Here is a 19786-nt window from a genome sequence, read left to right as displayed (position 1 = left end):
CTTGGTTCCACCCCCACTAATACAATTTTTGCCACCCCTTCCGCTGGTGGGTCCAACGCCTTTCCTCAGGTTTCCTGGCACGGTGGGGAGATGTGGAAAGTTTTCACTTTCTCCCCTTTAATTTGTTTTCCCAGGGTTGTGCTATTCCCTTGCCAACCACCAGGGAAAACACTACGTGCCAGTGGCGTCCCTTGATCAGCGCTAGACAGTGCATGGCGCGGTACGCATGTGCAGCTTCGACCCTGCATGCGTCCTAACGTCATGACGTCACTTCTTCATTGAGGGGGTGATGGTAGCTGCCGGGGCGTTGCTCACTGGAGCGCCAAGGGAGCTGCTGAGTGCTTGCCCAACGGCAATTGGAACAACGGTGGGGAGAGAAATGATGACACCTTATACCCATTGATTTAGACTCTATTTAAGCTTCTTATCTTCCTTGGATCTTATTGTGATCCTGGGACAGCTCCCTCCACATATACATTAGGATGGAGCCTATGTAAGTACTACTACTTAGCATATTTCCATTTATCCCCCCCCTTTTTGCTATTACCCCCATGGTACATTTTTAATCTTTTTATATTATTATTCAATGCTACCTACCAACACTGGGACATGCACTCAGCACTGTCATTCACTTCCTCACACACATTTTTATTTACCATTTATATTCACCCCCTTTACTTGCAATCACATTTATTCTGGCACACACTCTCACTTTTTATTTTTATCCTCTTTTACCCCTTTCACACATTTCATTGACATACACACTCACATTTATTTGTTCACCACACTCTCACACATTTCTCTTAACCCTTTTTCCCCTCTCATTCACATCACACTGACACCAGTATGATGTTCATTTTACCAGTACAAAACCTTGGGTTTTGGTATATTTCCATCCACACCTTTGCAATACCAGCATTGGTGTATCAAGACTTAGTAACACAGTCTACTTTAATACTTACCTCCTACATATGCCCATGTTTATGATCCTATTAGATCGTCACATGTGGTCGGGGTCATAGCCCAATGGATGTTATCTATGCTTATGCAACATTATTAGTACTCACATTAATACTCATATTTAATTAAACTAAATATTTAATCAATACAGGTGTCCTCTTGGTCGTCTCCTCCCCCCCCGGGAGGGAGATGATGACACCTGATACTAATTGATCTAGACTCTATTTAAGCTTCTCACCTTCCTTGGATCTGGATGTGATCCTGGGACAGCTCCCTCCATACATACATTAGAATGGAGCCTATGTAAGTACTATTACTGAGCATACTTCCATTTATCCCCCCCTTGTTGCTACACCCCCATGGTATACTTTATAATTCCTTGATATTATTATTTAATGCCACCAACTAACACTGGGACGTACTCGGCACTGCTATTCACTTCCTCACACACACTTTCATTCACCATTTATATTCCCTCCCCTCACTTGCAATCACATTTTTTCTGGCACACACTCACTTTTTCTTTTATCCCCTTTTTTGCCCCTTTCACACATTTCTATTGACATATACACTCACATCTATTTGTTCACCACACTCTCACACATTTTTCTTCAACCCCTTTCCCCCCCCCATTCACATCACACTGACACCAGTATGATGTTCATTGTACCAGTACAAAACCTTTGGTTTTGGTATACTTCCATCTACACCTTTGCAATACTAGCATTGGTGTATTAAGATTTACTAATATATTCCATTTCAATACTTACCTCCTACATACGACCATGTTTATGATCCTATTAGATCGTTACATGTGGTCGGGGTCATAGCCGAATGGATGTTATCTATGCTTATGCAATATTATTAGTACTCACATTATTACTTATATTAAATTAAACTAAATATTCAATCAATACAGGTGTCTTCCGGTCGTCTCCTCCCCCCTATGGTCCACACTTGTGACTCCTTGTAAGCCCGGTTTGGTGGGTTCCCGTCAAGCGGAACGGGGGTTTCTCTTGCTATGGGGGTCTTCGGATCATTTTTACTTCTCAGCAACCATCTCTGATTACATATTAATTCATTAACCCTTGAGTGGTAAATATAATTTCAACAATATTCTCTCAGCAGATGTTAAACATTTTTGTTAGAGGGATGTAACTTTAATAATAATTTTTCTAATTATATCTATCAGAGTACAATTCCCCTGAAGAAGACTGTGACAGTTTAGGTCGAAACGCGTCGGGTTACTCATATGGAAACAATTGAATCATGATGTAACGTGTATTGTATTGTTGTTGATTTTTGCCACTGTTATTTTTATGTATAATCAGAGTGTACTATATGTATATTATCTACATTATTTTACAAATGCTCCAACCATGTTGTACATTTTATTGTAATTCAATGTTGAAACCAAGTAAAGATTTTAACTTCAATATCATCCAACCACTCTTATTTATTGAGAACATCATGCCGCTAAAAAACCCCACTGGGGGACCTTCCCATTTTTGTTTGTGCATTTTCGGGGTGTGCGGCACACGGACTCCACATATGCGTTTTTCCTTGTTTCACTGCTAAAATTACTGCCCTCGATCTGCCCTTCGTGGTGATACCTCACATGCATGGTACAATTGCTGTTTACATATGACTCCAGACCGACGCTTGCGTTCGCCTTTGCGCAAAAGCAGGGGGGGGGGACAGGGATGCTTTTTTTATATATATATATATATATATATATATATATATATATATATATATATATATATATATATATATATATATATATATATATATATATATATATATATATATATTTATTTAGCTTTTTTTTATTTGTAAACTGTTCCTTCCATTTTATTTATTTTTTTACCATTTTTATTGTTATCTCAGGGAATGTAAATATCCCTTATGATAGCAATAGTTAGTGACAGGTACTCTTTTTAAAAAAAAATGGGGTCTATTAGACCCTAGATCTTTCCTCTGCCCTCAAAGCATCTGACCACACCAAGATTGGTGTGATAAAATGCTTTCCCAATTTCCCAATGGCGCTGTTTATATTCAAGGAGGGGGGGGCATTCTCTCCCACTGAATGTAAAAGCAGTTTAGAGGCTAATTAGCCGCTAGGACTGCTTTTACATGAAAGCCGACCGCTGACTGAAAAGAATGATACCAAGATGATAAACCCGCGTGCATCATTCTGGTATAACCATTCAAAGTCCAGCAACATACCAGTACATTGATGGTTCTTGTTGGACATGTATTGTAATCTTTTTTTCATGCAGCCTGTTGGCTGAATGAAAAAAAGATTGATCGGTGGGTATGCCCACCATTAGAATACCTCCGTTCATCCACCCATTTCTAATGATGGGCATACATGCACCATTTATATATGCCGAAGCATGGGGGCATCCTCCCGCAAAAAAGTTATGCCGCGTACACACGGTCGGACTTTTCCACGGGCAAGCCTCCGTTGGAATTTCGACCGTATGTACGCGGCATTAGGAGCAAAATTGCTCCTCCGGCCCTAATGCCACCATGCTCCTACAGCACTGGAGTCACAGCTTTATATATCGTGGGAGCAAACGCTGTTGCTGTCAGGATAAATAAGTCCGCACAACAGTTGAATGGCGTACCTGAAAACAGTAAAGTAAATTACATACCTGAAAAGAAAGCATGAAAAAACATAATAACAATAAAACTTTGCAGAATAGAATACAGTAAAAAAGAGCAGAACAATAGAGAGAGAATAGAGAGGGAGAGAACAATAAAACTTTTTTTTTTTTTTTACTTAGAAAACGCTTAAAAAAAAAACTGTTAGCGATCGCAGGGATCAGGCCTGTCTCTGAGAACATACAAAAAAGAAATAAGCGCGCAACTCCAAACATTTAAATGTGCAATCACAAGGGAGTGAAATAATGTTATATCAAAACCATAAAGTGATGAAAAAATTGATGTGTTGATGTGTTGAAACACCCTGTACCAGGTGAACAAAAAAGATATAAATAAACCCAAAACAAATAAAGAAAGAGGTAATTGAGTGATAAAAGTCCTCAAAAAAATATATCAAAGAAAATCCTGACCACCAGATACTTCCAAGCAATAGTTCATTAATCGTTGCAGACTTTAACCCAACATCTTGAAGAAACTTGAATCTTTATATTCAGTTGAAGAAATATAAATACTGACTCTTACCCAATCGTTGGACCCCGGTTTTAAGGAGGTCAGATGAGCTTGTGCATCAGCCTGCCGGCCCCGATGTATAATCACTTATCTTGGGGAGGAGTGCTTCTATCTTGCAAGAAGGAAGAGAAAAGACTTCAGCTGTCTTTCCAGGCCATATGACACAAGAAGAATGGTAGTCAGATTTCAGTTTTCAGCTTGGAAGATGCGGGATAATAAATTCTGAACACGTAGACTCAGTGGAAATGGAGGGAGAAAAAAGAGATCCCCATAGTGTAGTACATCCAAAGAATTTATTAAAAAAACCCTTTAAAAACTTCACAGCAGGCACCAATCCACTTTTAAAATTCTCACAGCAAGTCACTTCATCATAAAAAATATGTAAAAACTTTAAACGTGGAGTGGGGCGTCAACTGTTATATAGATAACAGTTGATGTGTCCGACCTTCGCCTTCTGAATTTTTAAAATGTTAACTTTTACTTTATAAATAAATATTGTTTCTATTTTTAAATATTTTTTAATAATATTTATTTTTGCTAAATTGTAATATTAATACCGGCCGACAATTAATTTTTGCTGTCCTTATCTAAGCAGAGACTAGCTAGATTATTAATTAAATATTTTTTTATGGTTTCTCATATATTTGTTTTTTATTTAAAATGTATCTATTGAAACTATTCGGTCTTTGCTGTATGTGTATGTGTATATATGTGTGTATATATATATATATATATATATATATATATATATATATATATATATATCTCTGTATTGGTAAATAACATGGTATTTTTTACTAATTTTTTCTGTAATCTGAAGTTGTCTTACTTCGGTGACCCCGGGGGTGGGACTGAAAAATCTCACTTCCGGTGTCACGCCCGTCCAGGAAGTATTTAAGTGTGATGTGGTGGCATGGGAAGTCAGTCTCATTTCCCAGTTGAAGCCAGTTATGGGGAAACATGTCGGGTGGAGCTATTTTTAAAACGCCATCACACTCATATACTCCAGCTCTTTGGTTCGCACCTTGGCTCTATATTTTATTTACAATATTTTTTTTTTGATGCTGTGTTTTTTTCTTTTCTATCCTGAGTTTTTACATATTTTTTATGATGAAGTGACTTGCTGTGAGAATTTTAAAATTGGATTGGCGCCTGCTGTGAAGTTTTTAAAGTGTTTTTTTAATAAATTCTTTGGATATACTACACTATGAGGATCTCTTTTTTTTCTCCCTCCATTTCCACTGAGTCTACGTGTTCAGAATTTATTATACCGCATCTTCCAAGCTGAAAACTGAAATCTGACTACCATTCTTCTTGTGTCATACGGCCTGGAAAGACTGCTGAAGTCTTTTCTCTTCCTTCTTGCAAAATAGAAGCACTCCTCCCCAAGATAAGTGATTATACATCGGGGCCGGCAGGCTGATGCAGCTCATCTGACCTCTTTAAAACCGGGGTCCAACGATTGGGTAAGAGTCGGTATTTATATTTCTTCAACTGAATATAAAGATTCAAGTTTCTTCAAGATGTTGGGTTAAAGTCTGCAGCGATTAATGAACTATTGCTTGGAAGTATCTGGTGGTCAGGCTTTTCTTTGATATATTTTTTTGAGGACTTTTATCACTCAATTACCTCTTTCTTTATTTGTTTTGGGTTTATTTATATCTTTTTTGTTCACCTGGTACAGGGTGTTTCAACACATCAACACATCAATTTTTTCATCACTTTATGGTTTTGATATAACATTATTTCACTCCCTTGTGATTGCACATTTAAATGTTTGGAGTTGCGCGCTTATTTCTTTTTTGTATGTATGTCTTTGAAGTTTAAGTATTTGAGCTTTGAAAAGACAGCAACACCCCCTATTTAAATTCATTTTTCACTAATTTTTTTCATTCCTTCCTCTATTTAGAGGTCATATATCAATTTTTCCTCGCTTGTAAGTGGGTTTAGTGCAGATTTTTCCCCCCTTTTTTTTTATTCTGTCTCTGAGAACGCTGCAGTTATGTGTGTTGTGTTTTGTAAGTGACAGTGATCGATCGATACTGCACTTGGGTGGGCTGGGCTGGGTGGAGGGGCAAAACGCAGGTGCTAGCAGGTATCTGGGCTGATTCCGCTAACAATGCGTTTTTGGGAACCCTAAACTGCTGGGTACGCTAGTATACATCTGATCAGATCAGGTATCGTTCCGTTCAGATACTATACCACTAAGGGGGGTGTATGCTTTGCGCATGGGTGTAAGCGTTACTGGCACTAACCTGGGGCGACGCAGACCCTAACTGACGCTAAAATTTAATTGATATCACCCGCCGGGCGATCAGGGGGTTAAACTTTTATTGGGTTATATACGGCGGGTGCCCTGATGCTATAAACAGCAAACTAACTAACCAGCATCAACCCTAATGCCGCGTACACACCATCACTTTATGTGATAAAAAAAACGACATTTTTGAAACTTACATTTTCAAAAACAACGTTGCCTACACACCATCGTTTTTTCACAATGCTCTAGCAAAGCGCAGTTACGTTCACCACTTTTTTCCATTGAAGCTCGCTTCATAACTAGCTTCTGAGCATTCGCGGGTTTAAAAACGTTGTTTTAAACGTCGTTTTTGCTACACACAGTGATTTTTTGTGAAACAAAAAACAACGTTTTGAAAAACGACACAAAAAATTTAATTTTTTTTTGTCGTTTTTCACAAGACATAAAACAACGTTTTCCCCCACACACGGTCATTTAAATTGACGTTTTTAAAAACTTTGTTTTTTTTCATCACATAAAGTGGTGGTGTGTACGCGGCATTACACTTATATGGTGATCATTGGTGAAAGGGTTAACTAGGGGGCAATCAGGGGGTTAAACCCTTTATTAGGTAATATATGGGGGTACCTGACGCTTTATAAAAACCTGGCGGCGAACCTAAATAACTAACTGGCTAACCAGCATCACCAGTAACACTTATACGGTGATCACTGGTGAAAGAGTTAACTCTAGGGAAATCAGGGGTTAAAACCTTTATTTAGAAAACGTATGGGGGTACCTAACGCTATAAAAACCTGGCGGTGAACCTCCAAAAAAAACTAGCTACGTAGCAGCACCAGTGACACTAATACAGCGATCAGAAAACCGATTGCTTAGTGACGCTGGCAATAGGGGGTGAAAGGGTTAACTAGGGCGGTGATCAAGGGGTTAAACCTTTATTAGGGGGAGTAGGGGGCTACACTGGACCTAAAGGGGCCGAAGACTAACTGCCCTGAAACTTTTAACTGTCACACTGACACTAAATGCAGTGATCAGTAAATAAATGATCATTGCAATCAGTGACACTGTGACGAAAATACCGCCGAGAGGAGAGATGACATCACTTCCTCCTGCCTGTGTTTACATTACACAGGCAGAGGAAGTCCTTCGGCGGCAGATGATTTACTGGGAGCGAGCGTGAGGGGGTGGCCAGAAACGAACAGATGCCCCCTCATCCCGGATCACTCCCAGAGGCTTACCGACCGCCGCAAGTAACGGGGGGGTCCTGATCGGACCCCCGACCCGTGGAAAGGCAGGGACGTACCGGCACTTCCATCTGCCTGTACGTGCCATTCTGTGGACGTATATATACATGCGGCGGTCGTTAAGTGGTTAAAGCAGAAGTATGGCCAAAGCTATTTTAGCCTAGTTCTTCTGTGGCTTTAGTCCACTGTCGGCTGAAAATAGGTCACAGGAGTGCAGAGTGTAGTGCGCTCCTTTGACCTTTTTTCTGCCAACTGTGGGCTAAGGCCTGCTGTCAGCTGACTTCAGACAGCCAGTCCAGGCTCTGGAAAGATCTCAGATTTACAGTTGGGATTCACCCTGATGCCTTGATCGTCAGCTGCTTCCTCCTATCAGCATGCTACTGAGAGCCTTGGCAAGCCATTCCCACCCCCTCCACAGCCTGGTGCCCCAGTAAGTGCTAGAGAGGCAGAGCAGAGACATCTGAAGTTACCGGCTATTTGCAGGCGGAATACCAAAAATTTAGCAATCTTTAATTTTTGATTGCTCAGTTCTCAGTGTAGAGGCAGTGGAGGACAGCTGCAGCTGTTTGTGTGCCTGTTTTGCTCTGTTACTGCTTAATAAACTACAGTGCACACATATAAACAAATCTTTATTCAATACAGTGCATTGTCTTTTAATTAAATATATTATGCCTTTTAGCAAAAAAAAAAAATGAATACTTTTTCAGTGGAGAAAAGTAAATGTTCTTCTGGCATGCATTGTTCCAATATGCGCTCTAATTCACAAATGAATTCAATCGTGTTGTTCCGGTTACAGTATGTGCTCTAATTCACAAATGAATTCAGTTTCCAAATGGGTTTAGCTTTACATTATAAAATCCTAAAACATTTATGATAGCTTTTAATTTGGGTTTCATTAAGCTATAACTATCTTCTGGTAAAAACTTGGAATATGTGTTTTTACAAAATGTTAGATTTTTTGATTATTTAGAGAATTTTTATCTTACTTTTATGCAGTGCAAGTATACCCTCCTAAACAATACTGTAAATTATTTTAATTATGCATAAAGCTGTACTAAGGTTTTCTGTGCATTAAATGATAATAACATAATAGTACAGCTCATTTGATAATTATGTAAGTAATAATTAAAGCTGTTTTTACTGTAATGTAATTTCTCTGCACTATGCCTGTGTATGTGCATGATTATGGAAATCATGTAAAATGGATTGTTAAGGATAACAAGAGCCAAAATGCAGTCACTTTCAGTGTTCCAGTCAATTAGAATACGCAGATTAATTGTAATGAACCCTTTTAAAGTGGAATCAATACATATTAAGCATTGTCTTGACATTTTTTCTGCAAAAATACTCATTTGCTTTTAAGAAGTAGCTTAGTTTAAAAAAAAATCAGCCCCAATTAACCACTTGCCGACCAGCTAAAGGCGATATACGTTGGCAGAATGGCATGGCGGCGCAAAGCAACGTAAGTTACGTTGCTTTGAATTTGCCATCGCCGCAAGATCCGTGAACGTGCCCACAGGAACCGCGGGCTCGATGTTCGCCTGTGTCCCGCGATCGTGTCACGGAGCTGCAGAACAGGGAGATGCCTATGTAAACAAGGCATTTCCCTGTTCTTCCTAGTGACAGGACAGTGATCTACTACTCCCTGTCATCGGGAGCAGTGATCACTTTCATGTCACTCGTAGCCCTTTGCCATTACAAGTAAAAAAAATGAGTAATAAAAATGTCATTAAACTATCCCCTATTCTGTAGACACTGAGGCCCAGATTCTTAAAGACTTACGATGGCGTATCTCCAGATACGCCGCCGTAAGTCCGAATGGCCGTCGTCATATCTATGCGCATGATTCATAGAATCAGTTACGCATACATTTGGCCAAGATACGAGCGGCGTAAGTCTCCTACGCCATCGTATCTTGGGGTGCATATTTACGCTGGCCGCTAGGTGGCGTTTCCATTGATTTCTGTGTTGAATATGCAAATGAGCTAGATACGCCGATTCACGAACGTACGTGCGCCTGTCGCATTTAGTTACGCCGTTTACGTAAGACATATGCTGGCGTAAAGATAAAGCAGGTCTCTGGGTGGCGCAGTCCATGCAAAGTATGGACGTCGGAACAGGCGTATCTTTTTACGTTGTTTGCGTAAGTCGTAAGCTAATAGGGCTGTGCGTAAGTTACGTTCACGTCGTAGGCAGTGTTCGACGTATCTTAGGCATTCTATCCATTTGTTCATAACGTCATTTACGTGGGGTCATGCTTTATTTACATAAAACACGAATACAGCACATGCTTCTCTAAGTTGCGGCGGCATAGCGTAAATACGATATGCTACGCCCGCCAACACTTACGCCGCCCTACGTGAATCTAGGCCTATAACTTTTGTGTAAACCAATCAATATATATATTTTTTTTTTTTTTTTTTTACCAATAATATGTAGAATACATATCAGCCTAAATTGAGGAAAAAGTGTTTTATATATATATATATTTTTTTGGGGGGGGGATATTTATTATAACAAAAAGTAAAAAATATTGATTTTTTTAAAAAAAATTGACACACTTTTTTTTTTGTTTATAGCACAAAAATAAAAACCGCAGAGGTGATGTAATACCACCAAGAGAAAGCTCTATTTGTGGGGAAAAAAAGGACGTAAATTTTGTTTGGGTGCAACATCGCAGGACCACGGAATTGTCAGATAAAGCAACGCAGTGCTGAATCGCAAAAAATGCCCAGGTCATTGGGCAGCCAAATCGTGCGGGGCTGAAGAGGTTAATTATTTATTTCAGCATTGGTGAAGAGCTTGGGATGGAGCTGAAGTGTTATAATTGATACTCTTTTAGTTGAATTCTAAAACTAGGATATTAAAGTTTATGTATATCTGTGGTAGCTCAAGGAAAAATAGGTAATTTTATAATGGCTGATAAAGAAATGCAAATCTTTGACAGGCGTAAAATATATACTTGTTCATCTTAAAAAAATGCATTCTACATTCTGTACATTCACAATGTATTGTCGGCATTAGGGATGGTCCTGATGTTTGAGTCAAACGTAAGTTTGACTCGAACATCGGGTGTTCGTTTGTTCATAGAACAAACAAATATATGGGGCACTTGCGGGACGTTCATGCACCAGTGAGCTCCCCATAATGCACTGCAAGATCGCAGTGTTAGTTAATGAATAGAGAGTGAAGGCAGTGTAGAATATACAGGTGAAACTAATATATGAGATAGACTCATTACATGCAAAGCAAGATAGATCAAGCCGTGATTTGTCATAATTGTGATGATTATGGCTTACAGCTCATGAAAACCCCAAGTTCATAATCTCAGAAAATTAGAATATTGTGAAAAGGTGCAATAGTCTAGGCTCAGTGTCCCACTCCAATCAGCTAATTAAGCCATAACACCTGCAAAGGGTTCCTGAGTAATGATGGACGAACATCTGACGGGGTGGTTCGCGAACGCTAACCGCAAACTTTCTCAAATGTTTGCGAACCGCAAGTTCACGGCGGGCCCCATTGACTTTAATGGCAGGCGAACATTAAAAACCTGCAGGTCATATTTGCAGCCACAAAATATTTACTAGCTGTGCACAAATAGTCTCACAACATGGACACTGACCTACCAGAAGTATTAAGCGAAAAACCAGATACAGAAGTAAGTGTTGGCCATTACAGGCCCCAAAAATTAGCCCACGGCCACAGGCGTTCACCTGACAGCAAACAACTTTTGTATTCTGTGGCTGGTGGTACATTAGGTATTTACCGGATACAGAAGTAAGTGTCAGCCAGTACAGGCTCCAAAAATTAGCCCCCCAGGTCGTTCACCTGACAAAAAACAACTTTGTATTCTGTGGCTGGTGGTACATTAGGCATTCACCGGATACAGAAGTAAGTGCCGCCCATTAATGGCCCCAAAAATTAGCCCACAGGCATTCACCTGACAGCAAACAACTTTGTATTTTATGGCTGGAGGTACATTAGGCATTCACAGAATAAATAAGTGCAGGCCCAAAAAATTAAGCATTCAACGGACATAGACCTTTTATGCCGCTGTATTTACCTAAGACAGGGACCATGAATTGTTATGGGTGGTGGCGGATATTTGTGTCCTGTCATGAGGAATTTGAATCAAACATGGTCTACTGGTCACATGTGTTGAATTCCACATTCATTTTTAGAAATGTGAGGTAGCCAACACTGTCGTGAGCTAGACGAGTGAGCTTATCGGTCACGACCTCCCCTGCTGCGCTGAATGTCTATTTGGACAGGACACTAGATGAGGGGCAAGCCGACAGTTCCATTGCAAATTGTGCAAGCTCTGGCCAGAGGTCAAGCCTGCCCACCCAATAGTCCAGGGGTTCATCTCTTCTCAGTGCGTCCACATCGGCCGTTAACCCCATGTAGTCGGACACCTGTCGGTCTAGGCGTTCCCTGATGCTGGATCCGGAGGACAGCTGTCGATGGGGCGGCTGAAAGAATGATCTCATATCATTAGTGACCAACACATCTTCAAACCGCCCTCTTCTTGCAGCACTGTTGGATTGGTACCCGCAACTGTTTCTCTGTGAGTGGAAATTCCTCTGCCAACGCACGCAAAAGCAGAATGCAGAATTTCTCGAAGCAAGGCCTGAAAGTGCTGCATTCTGATAGCCCTCTGTGATGGTGGTAACATTTCCGCCATGTTTTGTTTGTACTGGGGGTCTAAGTACATTGCCACCCAGCACTGGTCCTTGCCCTTTATGCTTTTTATACGGGGGTCCCTCTTAAAACACTGGAGCATGAAGGCCCCCATTTGCACTAAACTGGAAGAGGTGTAGTGGCCTGGCTCCTGCTCATCATCCAGGATAATGTCGTCCACGTTCTCCTCCCCCCATCCATGGACAACACCAGGGATCCCAGAACGTTTTAAAGCATTCTCTTCTTGCTCCTCCTCATCCGCCCCGGCACCATCCTCCTCTGACTCCTCTTCAGACACCCGTTGTTGACTTTTCTCAGGTGGAGTAGCCACTCCTGGGAATTCATCCAGCATTGCGACTTCCTCATTTTCCTGCTCTTGCTCCTCGATGGCTTGATCAATGACACAACGCAATACACACTCCAGAAAGAATCGGAAAAGGAGGAGTCAGCCGAGGAGGAGAGGGAGGATGGAGTAGGAGGAGGAGAAGAAGAGGCAGGCCTGCATGCAATCTGTGGCGGTAAAACCAAATCTACATGGGTGCCACGGGTTACATGCTTGACAGCCGTCAGAAGGTTCACCCAGAGGGCAGTTAAAGTTATATATCTTCCCTGCCTGTGTTTGCTAGACCACGTGTCTGTGGTCAGATGTATCTTGGCACTGACACTGTGTGCTAGAGATACATTTACTTACCACTGAACATGGCCATATAGCTCTGGGATGCCCTTCTGGGAGAACTACTTCCTGGGACCTTCCATTGTGGTGTTCCAATGGCCACAAATTTTTGAAAGGCCTCCGAGTCCATCAGTTTATATGGCAGTAGTTGGCAGGCTTTCAGTTCCGACAAGCCAGCGGTCAACCGTTGGGTAAGAGAGCTCTCCGGCGTCGTCGTCTTTTTTTTTTTACGATCAAACATTTGGGCCATGGAAGCCTGCCTTTTTGCAGAAAAATGTGAGCACGGCATAATGGAAGGTGGAGGGGAGGACAATTGTGAGTATAGAGGAGAAGGAGAAGGAGAAGAAGAAAAGGCTGGACGGTGAAAGCCTGGAGTGTGGCTTTGTGGGTTCTGATGGCGTTGCTCCCACTGGGCTCGTGATGGGAGGCCAGGTGCCTTCTTAAGGAGGTCGTCCCTAGGTGAGTTTTGGGCTTACCGCGACTTATGAATTGACTGCAAAGGCTGCAGATGGCAACACTATTGTCAGCCGGACACATTAAACAAAGCACACACTGCGGAGCCATGGGCCGGCGTCCTGGGAGCGCCAGATGTGACCGTACATGGTTGATGGCTCGCTCCTGATACATTAGCAGTCTGGTTTGTCCCTCCTGTGCAATGTACGTTTGGCCTGCTTCTCTTCGATATCTGCTGGTCCATCTCTCCCTCTGAACTCCCCTCCCCTTCCTCTCTTGTGGGCACCCATGTGACGTCTGTAGACACATCATCGACGTCACCTTCCCCATCACTAACATTAGAGATCTCAGAGTAGGCAGCAACAGCGGGGACCAACCTCCTTGGGCTGATCTGGGTACTGTCGTCAGACTGCTGAGTGGCGGCTGTTGCTACCTCCTCTTACTGATCCAAGAATGGCTGCGCATCGGAAATGTCTTCTGATGGATCGGAAAATAATTCCTGTGACTCAAGTGGAGGGTATATGTTGGTGGTGAGCCACTCAACCAAGTCTGGTGCATCCTTTGACGTAATCAAACGCACCTTGTGTCACTTTCCACTTTGGCTCCAGCCTGGTGCTCCTGTCCTACCCCTACCACCCCTGTGGAAGGGCCTGCCTCTTCCTCTGCCTGTCATTTTTTAAATGACCCTGTGACAAAAGTCTCTAGAGAAGCGCAGTATATGTGGAAGAAGGTATATAACACCCCGCTTCAATCTGTCCTTTTTGGGGGGCCACTGGTTTTTCGCACCAGTTATAAAACTTTTTTTCAGTAACTTTTGTCTCTGTTTGTAGCTGAGGTAAAGCAGCAAAACAGAAAAAAAATCTGCAGTACCCAAATACACTATTATAAAAGTATATATTTATATAACACCCCTCTTCAATCTGTCGTTTTGGGGGGCCACTGGTTTATCGCACCAGTTATAAAACTTTTTTTCCAGTAAAGTTTGTCACTGTGTGTAGCAGAGGTAATGCAGCAAAACAACAAAGAAAATTCTGCAGTACCCAGATCACAAGTCACAATGCTGCACAATACAACTCCACTATAATATGCTTTCTCTGTTAGAAAGTATATTATAAGTGTATTACACCACTATATACTGCACACCAAACAATAATACACCTATACCAGTCCTTAAAAGGACTTTTGTGGACCTTTTTAGCTAGTGATTTGTTTCAATACAGCCTGTCCCTGCTCCACACAGCAACCTCTCCCTACACTGACAAATAGCAGAATGTAAAATGGCCACCAGATCAGGTCTATTTATAAGGTAGGAGGTATGTCCATGTGCTGAAATGTCTCAATTGGCTGTCCTGTACCACCTGATGGATGTGTCATGGGTCAAAGTTCTTCTCAATGTTTGGCGAACCGCGAACAAGCAAAGTTTGCAGCGAAACGACCGTCGGGCTAACCGCCAGGCCATCTATAATGTATGGTGCTTATCCACTTTTACTTTGTCAAGTAATTTGTGAAGCCTCTAGTTCCCCCCCCCCCCCTTTTTTTTTTCTTTCCAGGACACTATAATTACAAATACTATAGCTGTAACCCTGGGTATGTATCTGCATACAGACAACTATTCCAGGAAATTTTATGGTTAGTTCTTTAAGATGCTTCATTCGTTTTCCTGTTTTCTACAGACATGTTATTGTATTTTAATTTGTGTTGTGATTAATGTATCCTAACTAGGGGTGAGCTTTATGTTCGAGTCGACCATGAGTTTGACTCGACCATTGGGTGTTCGCACGTTCGCCGAACAGCGAAGAATTTGGGGTGTTCACGGCAAAGTCTATTGGAGAAATCAAAAGTGCTCATTTTAAAGGTTAATATGCAAGTTATTGTCATAAAAAGTGGATGGGGACCTGGGTCCTGCCCCAGGGGACATGAATCAATGCAAAACTGATGTTTTTTCGGGAGCTTAATGCTTAAAGTGAAACAATAAAAGTGAAATATTCCTTCAAATTTCGTACCTCGGGGGGTGTCTATAGTATGCCTGTAAAGTAGTGCATGTTTCATGTGCTTAGAAAAGTCCCTGCACAAATTGACATATCTAAAGGAAAAAAAGTAATTTAGAACTACTCGTGGCTATAGTAAATTGTCGGGTCCCGGCAATAAAGATAAAAGTAATTTAAAAAAAACAGCATGGGTTCCCCCTTAGTCCAATACCAGACCCTTTGGGTCTGGTGTGAATATTAACCACTTCAGCCCAGGAAGAGAAGGAGAGAACTTTTTGCGAATCGGCACTGCGTCACTTTAACTGACAATTGCGCAGTCATGCAATGTGGCTCCCAAACAAAATTGAGGTCCTTTTGTTCCCACAAACAGAGCTTTCTTATGGTGGTATGTGATCACCTCTGCGGTTTTTATTTTTTGCGCTATAAACAAAAATAGAGTGACAATTTTGAAAAAAATTCAATATTTTTTTACTTTTTGCTATAATAAATATCCCCCAAAAATCTATAAAAAACAAATTTTTCCTCAGTTTAGGCTGTTACTTATTCTACATATATAGAATAATATTGCATATATTGATTGGTTTGCACAAAAGTTATAGCGTCTACAAAATAGGGGATAGTTTTATTGCATTTTTATTTATTTTAATTTTTTTTACTAGTAATGACGGTGATCTGCGATTTTTATTGTGACCCTGACATTGCGACACATTTTTGGGACCATTCACATTTATACAGCGATTAGTGCTATAAAACTGCACTGATTACTGTATAAATGTGACTGGCAGGGAAGTGGTTAACACTAGGGGGTGCTGAATGGGGTTAAATATGTTCCCTAGTCCCTATGGTGGCCACTCTGGAGGCCTGGAGAGGTCTCAGTTCGGTGGAATTACTTTCAACTCCTACAGTTGACTTAGATATCCCTATCTCTTCTTTGGCTTTAATAACACCCAACCTAAACCTGCAGAAATGGAAAGAGGGAGGGGTGAAATGGGTCTCTGACATCTATGAGGGAGGACAGGTAAGGTCTTTTCAGCAGATGCAAGCCACATTTGAGCTTCCTGACTCTGAACTATTTAATTTCCTAAGGGTGCAATCATTCCTCAGAAGCAAACAATATAGGCCCTACAAACTGTTTTGGAAAGCAAAAGCCTTCTTCACATCTCATAATAATAAGGGGAAAGGTATAACGTTAATCTATAATATGCTTAACAACAAATCAATTTTTACAAAAAACAATGCGCTGCAGGCCTGGGAGAAAGAGTTAGACGAATGTTACACGGATGAGCAATGGGTGAGGGCGCTGCAACACACCCACTCGGCCACTAAAAGCGCCAACCTCTGGGAGCTCTACCACAAAGTTACCCAGAGGTGGTACCTGACTCCATCTAGACTTGCAAAGTTTGGACGGGGAGCATCCCCTCTCTGTTGGAGACAATGCACACAGACCGGAACATTGTTCCATGTATTATGGACGTGTGGGAAGTTGGCTAGATTTTGGAAGGGCGTTTTTGCAATTCTCCGTCAGATCACGGGTATCTCGTTGACTCCCTCCCCTTCCCTAGCTATACTACATCTGGGCATAGAAAATATTCCCCCCAGTTAAGAAAGGTGACTATTCATCTATTACTAGCGGCCAAATTGGTCATTCTTAGGCTGTGGAGATCAGAAGATAGTCCCAGGGTGGGAGAGGTGGTAAAGACCATCTCCCTACACTTTACTTACGAAAGTATGCTAGCTTACTCGGAAGGCAGACATGCCCCATTCATTAATCACTGGCAGACATGGGCGGAATGGTACGACAATAATAAGACTCTATATTGATAAGAATAAATAACCACTGAAAGAAATTACCCTAAAGGTTGGTGCAGGTTCCTTTTTTTTTCTCTTTATTTATTTTTTGTTGTTCTCTTATCCTCTTATTTTATTTTATTCCTTTTATTTTTAACTTTGATTAGTGATGAGCAGTTAGAGCGCAAAGTCCATGCGCGAACATCAAGCTTAATCACTCTTCTAAATGGAACACGTTCACACAGAACATGACAAGGCGTTACTGTTAAAAATATGTGCAGCATAGTTGACATTGGTTCGTGTCCTGGGGTCACAGTTAGTACCCATAGGGGTGACCCTTGAGACAGATGGACCTCATCTAAATGTTGTTAAAGTTTATGACAAAGTGGGGGATTGTACCTCATGTACTTCCTGTGCTGCATTATTGATGCAATATCATGTGATGGGGATGTCTACCCTTGTTGTTCTTTTGACATCCACTTACAATGTTGGGTGTATATCTGTGATACCCTTTTTTGTGTATGTTTATACCTTATGAAAATAATAAAAAACTATTGAAATTAAATATGTTCCCTAGTGTGTGATTCTAACTGTAGGGGGAGGGGACTCACAAGGGGAGGAGACCGATGTGTGTTCCTCTGTATTGGGAACACATCGGTCTCCTCACCTCTGACAGGACTTGGATCTGTGTGTTTACACACACAGATCCATGGTTCTGCCGTGATTGCGGGCAATCATGGGTGCCCGACGGACATTGCGGCTGCCGGGCACGTGCACCGGGTCCCGCGCGATGCCAAAAATCCATACCAGACCCTTATCCAAGCATGCAACCTGGCAGGCCGCAGGAAAAGAGGGGGGGACGAGAAAGCTCCCACCCTCCTAAACTGTACCAGGCCACATGCCCTCAACATGAGGAGGATGTCCCCATGTTGATGGAGACAAGGGCCTCATCCCCACAACCCTTGCCCAGTGGTTGTGGGGGTCTGTGGGCTGGGGCTTATCGGAATCTGGAAGCCCCCTTTAACAAAGGGGAACTCCAGATCCCGCCCCCCATGTGAATTAACCCCTACCATTTCACAAAAAAAGTGTCAAAATGTTAAAAACCACAGGAGAAATTTTGGGACAAGTCCTTTATAAAAAAAGAAAAAAAAGGTTCCAACAATGTAATCTAGTCTCGAGCGATACGGAAAAAAAAAACGCTGCTATGAACGATACCTCCCCTCCATGTTGTTGCTGAAAATAAACAAGAAACTGCTCAAAGTCACACCTGACAGCTGTTTCGGTATATAGAAACCTTCTTCAAGGGGTTTATAGACATTTAAGTTCAAGATCAGAAAAGTGTCTAAAAAAGAAACACACATTATATTAATTTAAATAACCTAGACATAGCACAGATTGATATCACAACAAATAGACACACGGACAGAGAGAAAAAAAAAACATTATAATTAATTAAATAAAAAATAGTAATGTGCTGATAATATGATGCTTACATAATTGGACACATAAATTAGTATTCAAAGTGTCGAAAAGCATGCGTGGCTAAAGTTGTCATTTGGAGGAAAAACGCACAAATATGTCTCCCCGGTGAGGTCACAGACCAGAAACAAGCCTCCTAAAGGGGTCGCCTCAAACAGTGGACAAGGTCGGGTTAGACACCATCAAATCCTCCCTTGGTCTAAGTACAGACTCATGAATAGGAAAAGAGAAAACAGGGCAGAAAAGATAGTATTAAATACTTTTTTACAATCATCTGCAAAGGAAAAAAGTGCAAAGTGAAGATTATACATAAAAAGTAATAAATACATGTAAACAGGACAAACCCCCACCTAGGATCCAGGTACCAAAAAACAGCAAATAAAGATTCCAAAGAGCTTCCAAGGGGAGCTGGAGCCACAGTGACCCAGATGTATGCAGCCCTTCCTATGAAGTGCACTAATTAGTGCATCTGAAAAAATAAGCAAGTGCCAACATTAAAATCGTCATTGGGAAGGGGTGAGTACCCCAAGCTGGTCCAAAAAAATGGTGGGGAAAAGGATATGTTCGCACAAAAAGAGAGAAAGGGAAGTCTTGATCAATAGAATATCTACCTATGAGGTGCTGTGAGTTCCCTACTGCAAAGCGCACGTCCACCGCCACGCACAGCCTGTGCCAAATGTCAGGCTGTTTAAATAGCGGCGGATGGACGCCCGTGCATGCGCCATAGCAGTGGTTAAGGGCGCACTGACGTCATCAAAAAACGTCCACACATGCGCCATAGAGATTGTTTGCCTCAATGATTGGCTTGCGGTGGCTCCATGTGCGGGATGGCGGACACATGTGCTGGGTTGTCAAGACAGCAAGGTCAAAGTATATGTAAGGCAAAGGCATTGTGAATAGCCATACGGCTACATTACCTAAGGACAGTCAACGGAGCCTATGTCTAAGCAGACTATGGAGGCACATAGGCCCCCAAATAATCATAAAGGCTCAGTGTAAACATAAAGGATGTAAAATAAGTAACACTGACTATGCGCAAGCAAGTGACCAACTACATAAATGATGGAGGGGCACCCTAAAC

At 41.5% G+C, this 19786-nt stretch overlaps 1 long non-coding RNA gene across 1 annotated transcript; it reads left to right on the top strand.

The window, feature by feature from the left end:
- Positions 1-416: 416 nt before the first annotated feature.
- On the top strand, positions 417-2175 carry LOC120924937. Its single transcript, XR_005746478.1, has 3 exons — positions 417-493; positions 1880-2055; positions 2153-2175. It is a non-coding gene; the product is annotated as an uncharacterized LOC120924937 (long non-coding RNA).
- Positions 2176-19786: the final 17611 nt, after the last annotated feature.

This window comes from Rana temporaria, chromosome 1 (genome assembly GCF_905171775.1).
Source record: "Rana temporaria chromosome 1, aRanTem1.1, whole genome shotgun sequence".
Classification (NCBI taxonomy): Eukaryota; Metazoa; Chordata; class Amphibia; order Anura; family Ranidae; genus Rana; species Rana temporaria.
Note: the sequence above shows the minus strand (reverse complement) of the source record. Positions and strands in the feature narration are given on the sequence as shown.